Source organism: Schistocerca serialis, chromosome 2, assembly GCF_023864345.2.
Source record: "Schistocerca serialis cubense isolate TAMUIC-IGC-003099 chromosome 2, iqSchSeri2.2, whole genome shotgun sequence".
Taxonomy (NCBI): domain Eukaryota; kingdom Metazoa; phylum Arthropoda; class Insecta; order Orthoptera; family Acrididae; genus Schistocerca; species Schistocerca serialis.
Window position 1 is genome coordinate 347152979 of NC_064639.1, and position 15873 is coordinate 347168851.

The 15873-nt window shown below is 43.3% G+C and overlaps 1 protein-coding gene across 1 annotated transcript in view; it reads right to left on the reverse strand.

Annotated features, from left to right (window-relative positions):
* Positions 1-15396, reverse strand: part of LOC126457149 (glutathione S-transferase D5-like) — a 55081-nt gene extending 39685 nt beyond the window's left edge. The window contains exon 1 of the mRNA XM_050093219.1: positions 15382-15396. The gene's annotated coding sequence lies outside the window, so the exon portion shown is untranslated. The remainder of the gene's footprint in view (positions 1-15381) is intronic.
* Positions 15397-15873: the final 477 nt, after the last annotated feature.

Genomic DNA, 15873 nt, shown 5'->3' on the forward strand with positions numbered 1-15873 from the left:
CCGAGATAATTCTTGTCATCTTAACTTTAGGGCATGATTTTTAGCGAACTTATTAATTAACGTTTAAGGGCTGGCACTGGTCAAGTAAATCACAGAGGCTAATTTGTTTCTATTCAGTTGTACTGATCACCTGTTCTCTAGATGAGATTGTGTAGTTTATGTCTCAGTAAATTGTCTGCCGTTGATGTGTATTGTGTTACAGGTAACTGGCAGCGGTCGACGCGAGCATACCGAGAGCAGAGCACCACGGGGGCAGAAAGATATTTAAGGCACTGTCCTCTCCTTTAGATTTTGGGCTATGTTGTCACTGTTGCGTGATTCCATCTTTCCGGTGGAGAATTATAGCATCTGAAGTTCAATTCCAGTGCGAAGTTGAGAACATTTCTATGTCATTTCCTGTGTCCTGGATCTCTCGTATTGATTTGAATCCTTGGTCTGCTCGCGTCTATCGCTAATTCACACGCAATATTGAAGCAACCTCATTTTAGGGGTATTGTCATATGGTCATGTTCTAGTTGTAATCATTCTAAGAATATTGTTGATTAATCATCTGAGTAAGTAAATTGGAAGATAGGTTTGGTCAAAATTAAAGCACCTCCTTAATTGTTTTAGAGTAAATTTGAAGATTGGTTTGGCCAAAATTAAAGCACCTCCTTAATTGTTTTAGTCATTTGCATATAGTTTTGTTTACGATAGTTTGTTAGTCAAACCTTAAGAGACCTGTGTTCTTACCCTTAATCTGTTCCTCAGGTAGCTGGAAGTAATGAGAATTATGATTGTATGGACATTTGTACTATTTAAGTAAAACTTTACCTGAGGGTATTTACCTCGTCACATTCAAATTTCAGGTTTTTTGGGTCTTGTTCCGGTTAAAGAAATTTATCTGGTATATGTCCAAGTGTTCTGGTCTTGTAAGGCAGTCTCCTGTATTATTGTGATTGTGATTTTATAATGCTTTTGATTGTAATAAAATATGTAAGAACTACAACGGATTACTATTGTGATTTTGGTGTGTCACCGAGATTGGCACAGATTAATAGGAATTTGTCAAATAAGATTTGTTACATTATACACCCCCACCCCTCCTCTCTTGTGAAGGTTGTCTCTTTACTTTAGCACTTTAGCACTTTATTAATGTGTTTACAATTAGAAGCGCCATCACTCGTATCAAGCGGTAAACTAAGTGATGTTTATCTCTGCGTTCTTTTGTTATCAAGTGCATGCTTCTATGCATTACTAAGTGCGTATCCGGTGGCTCTATCGAAGTCTTTATCATTTAGCCTATTTTTCACTGCTTCCCAAATCACCGAGTCCGAATAGTTCGAAGTATGGCCAGGAATTATCATATGTCGAAACATAATGTTGTGCTTATTTAGTAGACTCTGCTCACCCATCACTAATCTTTTAGAATTGCTGTACTTCAGGTGACTCTGATGCTCCACATACGGTCGGCAACAGTTCATATGGTTTACCTTAGATAATCGCTGCAACCCTCGCAAGGAATATTGTAGATCCCAGGCATTCTCAAGGCGAGGGTATCTTAAACACGAATTAACATTTCTTTAATTTTCCTGGGTGGGTGGAACACCAGTCTGATTCCTTGCCTGTTTCGGACTCTGTGTTGTTGCACTGCAGAATGAAAGCGGCTCTTTGTGTTCACCGATAACTTTTTATCGAAGTGATAACGTTTTGACCGTAGCGAAAGACTTTGTAGTCACAACAGGAATTTTATTCAGAAGTGCTGGGAGAAAATCCGTGACAAAAAAGCTATCGAAATCAAGAACCATTTTAAAGATAAGAAACGGTAAACTGCTACTGGTGTTAAGACATTTATCCCGCTGGGATATGCGACAGCCAGTTTCTGTTTCATAAAACGCGGTCGGCTGCTGACGTATCCACAACCGCTTCCACTCTTCACTTCCTCTTCCGACTCAAACTGACGTTCACGTACTTATATCCTCAGGTCGCCAACGATGTGAAGATTACACGGTGAAAGATCAGGGTTGTGCAGAGGATGATATCCCTGCAGTCGAGGAAGGAAGGTCTTGGAGTGCCTTCATTGCATCTTCCTGCTGGAAGATGCAATGCGTCTTCAATCCAGAAACAATTACTTGTTGACATAGCAGCCTCAAATACGCGAACTCTCAGAAGGAACGTATTTTTTGATTGAATATTTTTAGAATATTTACACTTGCATTTACCTTACTAGTAAATGCACTCTCAAACGTCATAATCCACTCGCGAAAATGTTTTTGAGGGAATGATGGGCTTAGAAGCCCAGGTGCGATTATAACAATGTTCAAAAAAGTTTCTAAGCACTTACTGCGCAATTAGTGTTACTAAATTCTAACTGGAATTCAGTTAAGTAAAAGTCAACTAGATACTTCGTGACGACCGCAACCTATGGAGGATTATAACAAATTTTTAGAGTTAACTGTGGTCTCGTGGAGCACCCTTCCGTACTGCAGGGGCTATGCTAAGCATGAGGTGGATAGTGAAAGCCTCTTACTACTTAAAAAATGTTTGTGTTTCGTGATGAATTTGAATTATCACTATACGAAGAGAGCGAAATATGTGATATCTGTATTTTCCTTGCCAGTGTGTACATCGAGACATACACTACGTGATCAAAAGTATCCGGACACCTGGCTGAAAATGGTTTACAAGTTCGTGGCGCACTTTATCGGTAATGCTGGAATTCAATACTGTCTTGGCCTACCCTAAACCTTGTCGCCGATCCAAAACATACCAAAGGTGTTCTATAGGATTCAGGTTAGGACTCTGTACAGACCAGTCCATTACAGGGATGTTATTGTCGTGTAACCATTCCGCCACAGGCCGTACATTATGAACAGGTGCACGATCATGTTGAAAGATGCAATCGCCATCAACGAATTGCTCTTCAACAGTGGGAAGGAAGAAGATGCGTAAAACATCAACGTAGGCCTGTGCTGTGAGAGTGCCACGCAAAACAACAACGGGTGCAAGTCCCCTCCATGAAAAACACGAGCACACCATAACACCACCACCTCCGAATTTTACTGTTGGCACTACACACGCTGGCAGATGACGTTCACCGTCATCGCCATACTCACACCCTGCCATCGGATCGTCACATTGTGTACCGTGATTCGTCACTCCACACAACGTTTTTCCACTGTTCAATCGTCCAACGTTTACGCTCCTTACACCAAGCGAGGCGTCGTTTAGCATTCACCGGCGTGATGTGTGGCTTATGAGCAGCCTCTCGACCATGAAATTCAAGTTTTCTCACCTCCTGCCTAACTGTCATAGTGCTTGCAGGGGATCCTGATGCAGTCTGGAATTCCCGTGTGATGGTCTGGGTAGATGTCTGCCATTACATATTACGAGCCTCCTCAACTGCCGGCGGTGTCAGTCAAAAGACGAGGTCGGCCTGCACTCTTTTCTGCTGTTAAGTGTCCCTTCACGTTTCACGTCGGAAACAGTGGACCTAGGGATGTTTAGGAGTGGAAATCTCGCGTACAGACCTACGAGACAAGTGACACAAAATCGCCTGACCACGTTCGAAGTCCGTGAGTTCCGCGGAGCGCCCCATTCAGCTCTCTCACGATGTCTAATGACTACTGAGGTCGCTGATATTGAGTACATGGCAGCAGGTGGCAGCACAATGCATCTAATATGAAAAACGTATGTTTTTGGCGGGTGTCCGGTTACGTTTGATCACATAGTGTTGTTCTCCGCCCCTTATCCAGTCAAACCACCGTATACGGATTAAGATAATCTGTCAAATGTTTGTACATATTAAGATGTTGATTGTGATATCTTTCAAGTGCATCATTCATGGTACCTGTTTACTGTATCTATGATCTTGAATTCTTTTATTCTCACTAATCTTCCTGACGGGGCTGGCGTGTTAGTCTGGCAATATTAGTGGTAGAGGGGCTGGATGCCCTTTGCTGTCACCACTCCTCCCCCTGCTCCTCTCCCACACCAGCAGGATGGGATTGTGTACCCCATCTGTCTGTCTCTACTGTTATCCCGCCTGAATGTGTGAGACCGTTTCATAGCTTTTTGCGAAATTGTAATTGAAGTGGTAAGTGGTAAACAGCTCAGAATTCACATAGTTGATGTGGATACTGCCTAAAAATTACATCCGATTTGGCTGGCGCGTCGACCCTCGTCTTCAGCCGGCCGGGTGGATTGAGTCCGGGGCTGGCATTGTAAGACACTTGGCTAGCTGGTCGGGTCCAACTAGGAATCAATGAAATCATAGAAGTCATCAATTTTTGGAATTAACAGTTTAATAATAATAACTATTTTTACCATAATTGACCTGAGTGACGAGTTCCTTAACCTGTATGCATACGCATGGGGCAAATTAAACCCCGCTGCAGCTTTGATATGTTGGCAGCATTGTTAGGCAAATTCTACAACTGTGACCTTCCACACACCTTCCAACAATGTCAAAATATCCAGCACGTGTGCTGACGTAGCCACTGAGCTGCAGATTCGAACATGATAAAGACAAAGCATCCTGCGCAGAACATTGTGCGAAAGAGTATGAGATAAATAATGAGTCTGAAAGCGAAAATGATCACATTTATGGGAATGATGGGAATACGGATACTGAACAAGAGGTAGACAGAGATCATTCGGAGGATATGGCTGCAATATCTCAAGGAATCTAGGAAGGAAATGATGGCAGTTCGTGAAAAAACTCTGCACCACCAAGAAACACTTTCCCTCACTTATCAAGTCTCCTGTGAGGTCCATCACTGGTGTAGAGGAGCCAAGACAGAAGGAAGCTAGGTTGTTTTTTGAGAGATGATAGATGCGTCCCCGGAAAAATGACGGGAAAATCAAAACTGTGTGGAAGATTCGCTGCACTTTAATATGCAAGGTACATACATTTTAAATTTGCGAAGAATGTGTCGGAAATAATTCTAGTTAGATAAAAAAGAAAATGCGCTACAATACACTGTCTTTTAATTAATTTTTTTAATTATAAGAAATTAGTGTTTACATCTTAAAAATCATTAAGTACGTTGTTAAAGTACTATAGTTTTGTGATGTATACATGTATATTGGGATTTTCTGAATAGTTTCATGAGAATATATTTTATTTGTAGCTGGGGTAAAAAATATTCCAACCGTATAGTAACGTCGCAAAAATCCGCGTGTGTGCTTACGAGTTAAGACAGATTCTTGGTATTGGCGTAAAAACGAAGATTTCATCAACACTTTATACTTAGTCAATAAACTGAAAGTTTTAAATTATCCGCCAGAAAGATGCATCAAGACCATTTATTTACAATAACCGATAAATAGAAGCAGTACATGCTTCACGTTGTATCCGAATACCGTCATAAATTCCTACTTTATCAAAGAATAAGGATTTGTAGAGAAATATTTGTATTCTCATTACATTTGCCTCAAAACCTTTGTTCTTAGTGCTGTTATAGACTGAATTATTACAGTTAATACAACAAATTTGATAACTGAGTCGAAATTTTAACCATCTAAACTCAGTGAAATTTTTTTTGAGATCATAAGTAAATGACATTTTATATGATTTTCCGCTAGGGGCACGGTTCCCTCTTTTCCTTAGCAGCCCAAATTACACGTAACTCATTTTCTCGTGCGATGAAAGCAAATTACAAGGAAGCAAAAAGAAAAAAATGGATCTTGAGACATAAGATCCACACTTGTGTCCCATATAAACATTTTCAGAAGAATACCTCGACGAATATACATCAAAGGACGAAACTTCTTCATATAGAACTTGTTGGAGGCGAAATCTATATCCACGGTGGGGTGCACTCAATGAGAACGAGACTAAAATAATTTTTATGCGAGCCCTACTTTTTATCGCATGTTACATACTGTGATAAAAATTAAGCACCGTGTTGTAAATTAGCTCTAGTCGATGCTCACCGCCAGGATGTTCTGCCAGCATACGTGAGGCTTCGTCAGCACACAAATACGTAGCTCTTCATTATAACCTCTGTTTTGTGGACGACCAGGGGTAATTTCAGCCGGAATGGTGTTCCGGCACATTCCAACGAATTTTTTTTAACTCACTGGACAAGCCGTACACGTGTAGTAAATCGCAACGTAACGTTAGTTTCCGCCGCGCCGGCCTCGGTGAAGTTGGCAGTGGGTTACACAGATGTTCGCAAAGGAGGGGGAAGGAGGGGCAATGGGCACGTGCCCTCCCCCTCCTGTAATCCGGAGCAAAGAATTTTTATTCATTAAAGAATTCTCGTACTCTTCTGCCAGTGAGTACCCTTGGTTCTGCAAAACCTCTCGTTTAGCCAACATTGTATGGCTAATCGCACTGAGAAAATACTGCTGCAATTACCGTCTTCCTTTTAAAGGTGTAGTACCAGACATTCGACTACAGAGCGCAGGCTTCATTCATTTGTCAGTCGTTATCCTTTCCATAATAATGAGCAAGCTGTTGTACAGCAGGTAAAATGAAGGCAGCAAAAGGCCGCTCTTGTTAGTTGTGTCGACTTCCTTGAAGGCTGGTCCTTCTGGGCCGTCCACTCTCGGACAGAAGGCCCTCCACGTCCATCCTTCCTCAATTTTGTCGATTAGGCGAAGTTTATTCATTGTGTGTGGGCCGATATGCAGATACAGTAACTGAGCACGTTGTGGAACTCTCTTCTTTCTACCTTTTTTTTTTTTTTTTTTTTGCCTTCAGTTTCGTGGCAGCTTGGTACATCCGAGGCACGCACACGCACGCAGCCGAGGGGTGCGAGTCGAGGACGTTCTTGGTGTTGTGTACGACTTCATAAACAATGGTAATGAGAAGTCGGTTACAGACTAGTGTGACAACTGTTGTAGAAAAGCTGGACAGGAGCAAAAATAATTATCAAACTAGTTAACACAGTGAAGAGAAGGGCTGCAAGTGTGAGTGGGCCGTAAGGCTGCCACCGACCATCCTACATCGTGGAGCACAGGACACTCGCGGTACGGAGTTGCCGGAGGCATGACTCTGCGACCGTGCACCATTGGGTCCGTCAGAGACCGCGTGATCGCTATCGGCGTCTGAAGAAAACTTGTAATTCCGTTGCCAACTTTGACGCACATGGGATGATATCGATATGTGGTACCACACTTGGAAGAGCGAGAGGAATGAACCTTAGTGGGGCACTGGGCTCAGATGTAACCGTGTCCTTGCAGTCAATATTTTACGCTGGCTTGGGGCTCGTGGCTTACTTTTGGGTTCTGTCCACCTTGCTGCCCTGGCGCATTCTGATGGATGTAAGGCGCATGTGTGCAAAATGATGAGGGGTCTCCTGCAGAGCCAGCATGGGTTGTTGACCTTCCTAGAACTGTGTGTCCAGCATCGCAACCCTCTGACGCCATAAATAGCTCACCGTCCTTGCATATTGTGAGTGCATGTTCCCATGGTTATGGCTTCCTGCGTGTAAAATCTGTGTGGCTTAGCCATGACGCCAGCTCACGATTGAAAGTGCCGATTACTCTGGCGGGAAGCTATTTCATTAGACGATGTTTAACTAATGTGTGGTGGGAATTGAGCATACTAATTTCAGAGGTGTAATTGGCGCGAAATTTGCCCCTCAGCCAAGAATGGCACTTACAGACTTCTGTCGGACCCAACGCAAAGGGTTTTGGGTGGTTGCCGTGTGGAAGGGAGGCAGTTCTCTTCTGGACTGCTGAACGCAAAATTCAGAAATTTCGTGGATGTGCTTCTTTTGTGGTATTCGCTCCAGGGTCCTTTGGTCGATCTGGCATACAGCCGCCCTGACTGCAGCATCGGCCTCCACCCACTGCAGCCATCGTCCACACTAACAACGACAACAATAAAGGTAATGTATGCAGCTCTGGCACTTAGGAAATAAACAGGCTGTTAAAATACCCCCTCTGAAGTAAACTCAACTCTACCGAGGTTGCAAAATGAATAAATTTGGCAAGCTCCATAGTAGACTCTCTGGAGTGATCAATCACTGTTCACACGAATATGTTTGATTTAAATAAATCTCTTTTTGATGTCAATATTGAATGTACTTTCAGTAGAAGAAGTGGTGGTAATATGGACACCCAGTTTCTTTTTCACTACAATATTGAACACGAAAACAATAATAGAATAATAGTACCTTAATTGATATAGTTATACTCTACTGACAGTTAACTAAGGCTTTATATTGATTAAATTCCTTAAAATGTCAGAATACATTTTTTTATTATTTTATTTCCCAAAGATGATACATTTGACTGCGAACAAGATGTGCAGTTAATATGGCCTCCATGGCGTTTGTAATATGCACCCCCAGCATATTTTAAGAATTTTTTGCTGTAAGAGAAACGAAGAATTGCTTTTTAATTAAAATACGTATTTATTATGAAAGATAAAAGCATAAAAGTACAAAGTAGCACAGTACTAGCGACAGAAGTCACAAACATAGTCCTCTTTCTCCGCCCCCGCACATTCGTTGTGAGCCCACAAAGAGCACATTAGGCACTGCATCCATAATTCACCACGAACGTAATATGAAAACTTCCAGTCACATAATAGGCAAGGAGCATCGTCTTTATCTGGTTCGAGTTCACCAACAGGAAGGTCACATGGAGAATCACCAGAACCAATTGAGATCCCCATGACGTCATCGTCAACACAATCTGAGTCATCACTGTCCATTTGTTCTTGCTTAATCAAAGTTTTTTTAACTGACGACTACTCTTACACCTCATCCGCGATCAGTTGCACCATGCCCTCTGCTATGAGTTTGGGTTGGGTTCCAGAACAAGATGGCTGTGATATAAGTCAAGTTTCTTTTGATGGCTGTTAATTTCCCTCGTCCACGTCCACAGTCACGAAGATATATGGAGATCCTGTCACAAGACTAGCAACACACGGTTTTCGTCCGCGAGACGATGATTTCATCTTCTCAGGCATGGGAGACCCACTAAATGCAATTTCAATAGCATCAAGGTCCTCTTCTGTCCGAACTCCCTTTTAGGGTTTCTGTTGTTTTGCTTGGTCAGCAAGCGCAGGAATTGGGACTTCTTCCCCAGCGATGAATTCATCATCTTGAAATATATTTCTTTCTAGGGGATAAATTCCTTTTACCCTAAACGTATTTACTGCATTAATGCTGGTGGTACACTGGAGGTAGGCCTTGCCAAAGAGAGACGCTGTATCATAGGGTCCAATAGGTTTGCTTTCAAGGTGCATCCACTGACGAATATTCTCGCTCTAGTGAGTCTCAAGTGCACCCATAAAAGTACGATCCAGGGGTTGCAGTTTGTATGTTGTATGTGAAAACAGTGACAAAATGGTGATGAAGTCTTTTCTTGCCACATCAATCATCAATATTCCTTACATGGGAGAAGTGACCATCATGGATGAGTAGAATAGGCCAAGTTTCTGTTGTCTTTGTTTTTTCAACAAAATGTTTCAACCTGTCCGTGAATAGGTTTGCTTGAACCCAACTAGATGGGTGGGCTCTCTGATCCCGGAGGAGCGAGCACCTTTCATAAGAACGTCTGCCATATTCGTTCTCGGGAATATGAATATCGGGGGAACATAAGAGCCTCCCGCACTCATCGAACAGATGACCGTTGCTAGAGACCCACACTCTGCAGTAGTCAGACAACAAATTTAGCGTTTACCTCTGCTTACAATTATTTGCGGTATCTTAGTCTGAACTACACTAAGACCTGTTTCGTCGACGCTCCATACACGATCATCTGGATATTTATGTTTCTGGTATTCAGCTTGTAGCAAGTCGTAGAATGAGTTAACTCTCTCAAGGGTAAAGCCTTTTGCTTGAGGATACGACGTTCCTGTTGGGTTTCTAATTGAAAGCTTATCTTGATGACGTCGAAGAAAATATTCAAGCCAAGCCTCTCCAGCAATTTCATTTCTGAAGTTCGTTGCAATTCCATTCCTAAATGCAAGATGGTAGGCCATTTTTCGAACATCCATATGAGTAAAACCATAGAATTTGGCCTCCATATACTGTAAGTAATCCACTAGTTCACTTTCTAGAGCTGCTGGTAGAGCTGGTTTTCTTCCAAGCTTTTTAGTTTCAACATCTTCCGGTCTCGGAAAGTAACATACGGCTGGGAGAGCGGTGTGCTGACCACATGCCCTTTCATACCCGCATCCTGTGACGCCATTGGGAGGAGGATGACACGGGGGCCGGTCGGTACCGTTGTATTTTAAGGATTTTCTCAAATCACAATGCTTATCAGATTCGCTCTGCAATTTTCTACATCTAGCTGAGGTCGGGATGTGCACTAAACTGCTACTAATATTTCTCTTTTCGAAACTGCTCACTAGAAATTCAGTATACTGAGATACATGTACCTCACAACTTACAGGTCGGCGAAGGTAAGTGGCCCCTGAGCTACAGTGGCTCAGGAGTAGTATAATATTGATAATATCTGAAGCAACACTATGGGATGATTTTTGGCCAATGAGAGCACAAACGACTATAAATCCATCGATCACTGATACTATTGATAAACATGCAGAATTTTTACCTGCTTTGATAAAAAGTCCTATGCGTTGCTGTTCCTCTGCCTGCAACTACACGCGCTATTGAACCATCCTTCAGTACCCAACGAAGAGTGAAATTATTGCTGTGTTCTACGACGACTGAAACCAGATCACGTGGACTTCACATGCTATGTGTTGACAGAAGAAATGTAATTGACAAACCTGATTTTACTAACTTAGTCATTGACAAATTCAGGCAAAAATCTAGGCGATTGTTATTCACCTTCAAAACGGATCAGGTGTAATATTAAAATTTGTTTAGTCTCATATCACATTTGGTTGTTCATGGGTAGTCTTTTCTTCATCAGCTCTTGTTAGAAATGCAATTAATTATTTTTTTTGTTTTGAGCCGTAACTTGTAACATTTCATTTGGTATGACTGAAACTTCATTTTTTGTGAATGCGAATAGATGAATTTTTGGTAAGCAAAGTTATATATAACAGCGTATAAGCATTTTTATTGTCAATTCTCTGCGTTTTCACTGTAGACGAACATTATTCAAAGTCTCTTCGTGACTGGTTACTTTCGTTTATAGTCATCAGTATTCTCATTTCTGATTTTTTTTATTACTCCAGAATCTTCACACCCATTATAAGATTTACGTTAGTGGTACATGAATACTTTTTTAAAAATATTTTACTGCTTTACTTCCGTTTTTATTGATTATTTTATTGGATATATGTAAAATTTAACGTGAAAGATACAATTTTAGAGTGACTTGAAAAATGTGTCACATCAATAATCATTTCAATAATACAGATAGTTTGCTATGAAGTTAATCATAAAATCACGCTTGCTTTTAGATTATAAAGATAATCTACGCCTGACAAATACTGATTTCTCTAGAATATATTTTAGAGTTTTGCCTCCCCCCCCCCCCGTAAAAATTTGTGCTTTCACCCATTATGTGTGACCAATGTGTTGTGATGGGTCGAGGCGCGAAGCGAGATGCTGTATGTGTGTGTGTATGTGTATGTCTGTGTGTGAGATATATATATATATATATATATATATATATATATATATATATATATATATATAGAGAGAGAGAGAGAGAGAGAGAGAGAGAGAGAGTGATAGAAAGCTAGTGTATCCAAGAAAAGTTGAACTTCGTTCTGAAGTTGTTATCGGTACATATTTGTAGCCTTCGTAGCGACTATCTACACTCCTGGAAATTGAAATAAGAACACCGTGAATTCATTGTCCCAGGAAGGGGAAACTTTATTGGCACATTCCTGGGGTCAGATACATCACATGATCACACTAACAGAACCACAGGCACATAGACACAGGCAACAGAGCATGCACAATGTCGGCACTAGTACAGTGTATATCCACCTTTCGCAGCAATGCAGGCTGCTATTCTCCCATGGAGACGATCGTAGAGATGCTGGATGTAGTCCTGTGGAACGGCTTGCCATGCCATTTCCACCTGGCGCCTCAGTTGGACCAGCGTTCGTGCTGGACGTGCAGACCGCGTGAGACGACGCTTCATCCAGTCCCAAACATGCTCAATGGGGGACAGATCCGGAGATCTTGCTGGCCAGGGTAGTTGACTTACACCTTCTAGAGCACGTTGGGTGGCACGGGATACATGCGGACGTGCATTGTCCTGTTGGAACAGCAAGTTCCCTTGCCGGTCTAGGAATGGTAGAACGATGGGTTCGATGACGGTTTGGATGTACCGTACACTATTCAGTATAACCTCGACGATCACCAGTGGTGTACAGCCAGTGTAGGAGATCGCTCCCCACACCATGATGCCGCGTGTTGGCCCTGTGTGCCTCGGTCGTATGCAGTCCTGATTGTGGCGCTCACCTGCACGGCGCCAAACACGCATACGACCATCATTGGCACCAAGGCAGAAGCGACTCTCATCGCTGAAGACGACACGTCTCCATTCGTCCCTCCATTCACGCCTGTCGCGACACCACTGGAGGCGGGCTGCACGATGTTGGGGCGTGAGCGGAAGACGGCCTAACGGTGTGCGGGACCGTAGCCCAGCTTCATGGAGACGGTTGCGAATGGTCCTCGCCGATACCCCAGGAGCAACAGTGTCCCTAATTTGCTGGGAAGTGGCGGTGCGGTCCCCTACGGCACTGCGTAGGATCCTACGGTCTTGGCGAGCATCCGTGCGTCGCTGCGGTCCGGTCCCTGGTCGACGGGCACGTGCACCTTCCGCCGACCACTGGCGACAACATCGATGTACTGTGGAGACCTCACGCCCCACGTGTTGAGCAATTCGGCGGTACGTCCACCCGGCCTCCCACATGCCCACTATACGCCCTCGCTCAAAGTCCGTCAACTGCACATACGGTTCACGTCCACGCTGTCGCGGCATGCTACCAGTGTTAAAGACTGCGATGGAGCTCCGTATGCCACGGCAAACTGGCTGACACTGACGGCGGCGGTGCACAAATGCTGCGCAGCTAGCGCCATTCGACGGCCAACACCGCGGTTCCTGGTGTGTCCGCTGTGCCGTGCGTGTGATCATTGCTTGTACAGCCCTCTCGCAGTGTCCGGAGCAAGTATGGTGGGTCTGACACACCGGTGTCAATGTGTTCTTTTTTCCATTTCCAGGAGTGTATTATTTACGACTGCCAGCAACCTCAATAGAACTAGGGAGCAAAGTGACACTGCTGTAGGGACGAACTGTAGCACTTCTTGTTTATATTACATTCCGTGATTTTATTGACTCCCTGCCTCCGTAGCCGAGAGCCAACGCAGGCTGGTGCAGTGTTACTCGACTCGGAAGTAAACTGGTTCGAGTCCTGGTGGTGGATGAAATTTTCATGACTTGTACTTGGCCATCAAGGGGAGGAGAGGAGGTTGCGCAATAATTCATGATCATCACTCTTGGTACCAGCGTCCAGAATTCAATTCCGTGACGTCTCTTGAAGCGAGCGCATGTGACACTTGATGATGATCCGTCCATCGAATTGGGACGTTTAGCTCGACGGCTGCCTTGGTGTTATTTGTGAAGAAGAGGCTATGTGCCGGTACCGTGCTTTGCCCTTTCCCTTCCTTTCATCCATAACAACACACTGCATGGTCCAGAACACTCATCATAGTCATTGTAAGATAAATAAGGAAAGATCACTCAAACAGCCAATGAAATTATTAAATTAAAAAAAGAAGAAAAATAATAAGCAGGTAACTGTTCCTATCACGTCGGTGGAAGGCAACGGCAGACTATCTCCAGAAGGACTTTGCCATGAATGGGATTTATCATGGGACTTTGCATTTGCGTTGTACTGATTATAGGAAATTATGTTCTAAAAATCTGAATTTCAGAACAGTATTTTGTAAAAAATGATTTCTCATTGTAAGTTTTATCTCAAGATTTCAACAGTTGAGTCTTCGAATTTTTGGCTCGGAATGGGGGGGGGGGGGGGGGGGGGGGAGCGTATTATGGTTGAAGACGTGCGCAGTGCGGACGACAAAGTGTATTCTTTCCATGGAGATTCATCACCGTTGTCTGCGGCACAGTAGGAGCTACTGCACCGCATGCTCACCTTAATATGCTCTGATTTCTAAACAGATCATATCACAATTAGTAGCTTGTAATGCATACGTGTATTCCCTTTACGTGTTTAAGACAAGTATTACACACATTTATGCGATTGGGAATGCTCAGTAGCAGCCATGCTACATGTACATATGACAATTAAGCGTCAGCAAGGAGCATTAGTGATGAAATCATAGGAGGCAATGTTGTGCAACCTTATCAGGGACAAGATACGACAATTCGAGAGTAGGATCTTACAATCTGAGACAGTGTTCTGAGACAAACTTCCGTCATAATGTCCACAAACGGGACGTATTTTCTTTATTAAAACGATTATAGTACAAACGTTGTTAACAATTATCAACTGGCATCTCTAAACACTCCACTTCAGCAGGATCGTAACCTACATGGAACCTGGCGCCTGAGCGTTACTACTGTGCGACGAGGGACTACCGAAGCAGTAAGACACCAAGTTAGTGATACAGAAACCAGAGAAGTAAGGCAGAGTCGCTTCCTTCTCGCTACAATGCCACAGAGGGCATCGTAAGCTATCGCTTGGGGCGCCAAGCTGAGAGGGGCGTGTCCATGTGCAAGCTTTGTATACACTGCGTTTCAAGATTACTAGCGGAAACTGTCATGGATGAAAGTGTACGACATACAAGAGGAGAGGTGAGGTGCCAAATAATAAGTCACTTGTACGGAAAAAATGTTCTCGGACCGGCCCTGCAGTTATTATACATGGGCTAAGTTCTTGGAAACAAAAACTATCAGTTTCAAGAAAAGCATACGGGAAACGTGGGAATCTGCGGTAATAATTAGATGCTGTACCTCAACTTCCAACGTGACAACATTGCGAAGCGTTTGAGACATTTGGAAGGAAAAACAGATGTGAAAACTATTTGATTTTCACGGCAAAGTATAAATGTTAATGTCTTATGTCTACAGTCAGTGTTTGGCAAAACGAAAAACAATGTTTAATATTTGAGTACGATTGCGACAAAACGCTATTTAAATAAGAGTTGAAACGCGTCTGTTTTTAAAAATACCCAACACACCAGCACACTAAATAACAGCCGGCCAGGAACCGTGCAACCGCTACGGTCGCAGGTTCGAATCCTGCCTCGGGCTTGGGTGTGTGCGTGATGTCCTTAGGTTAGTTCGGTTTAAGTATTTCTAAGTTCTAGGGGACTGATGACCTCAGAACCTAAGTCCCATAGTGCTCAGAGCCACTAAGTAACAGTTTCGTTCGATATAAACAAGCATATAAATAATAATAGTACCTCCACTAACTTTATCACCTATTATGTTACGTGATATTACAGATAAAAGAGCTCACAATGTGGCGGGGAACTGTACCTGTGTGCAGATGCTACGCACCGTGCTGTCGCCTGCAACGCCGCGCACTCTCTGACTGTAAGTCCTACGCTTGTCTCGTTACTCGCGGCCAAGGTCAGGAGCACGTGCGCAGCTGCCGAGTTGTGGGTTGCGCAACGCCCTGCAATGAAGAACGTAATAAAGCGAAAAAATCAATGGGGTCTCTCAGGAGGCTTTCTTCGTCAGAACGTCTGTTCATTTGTTGGTCGAACTTTCTCGTGTGGCAAAATACCATCAGATTCTAATCGCCAATAGCTACTTAACTATTTATGAGTAAACACTGGATGAGCCCATAACGGGCCGGCCGTTGTGGCCGAACGGTTCTAGGAGCATCAGTCCGGAACCGCGCTGCTGCTACCGTCACAGGTTCGAATCCTGCCTCAGACATGGATGTGTGTGATGTCCTTAGGTTAGTTAGGTTCAAGTAGTTCTAAGTCTAGGGGACTGATGACCTCACATGTTAAGTCCCATAGT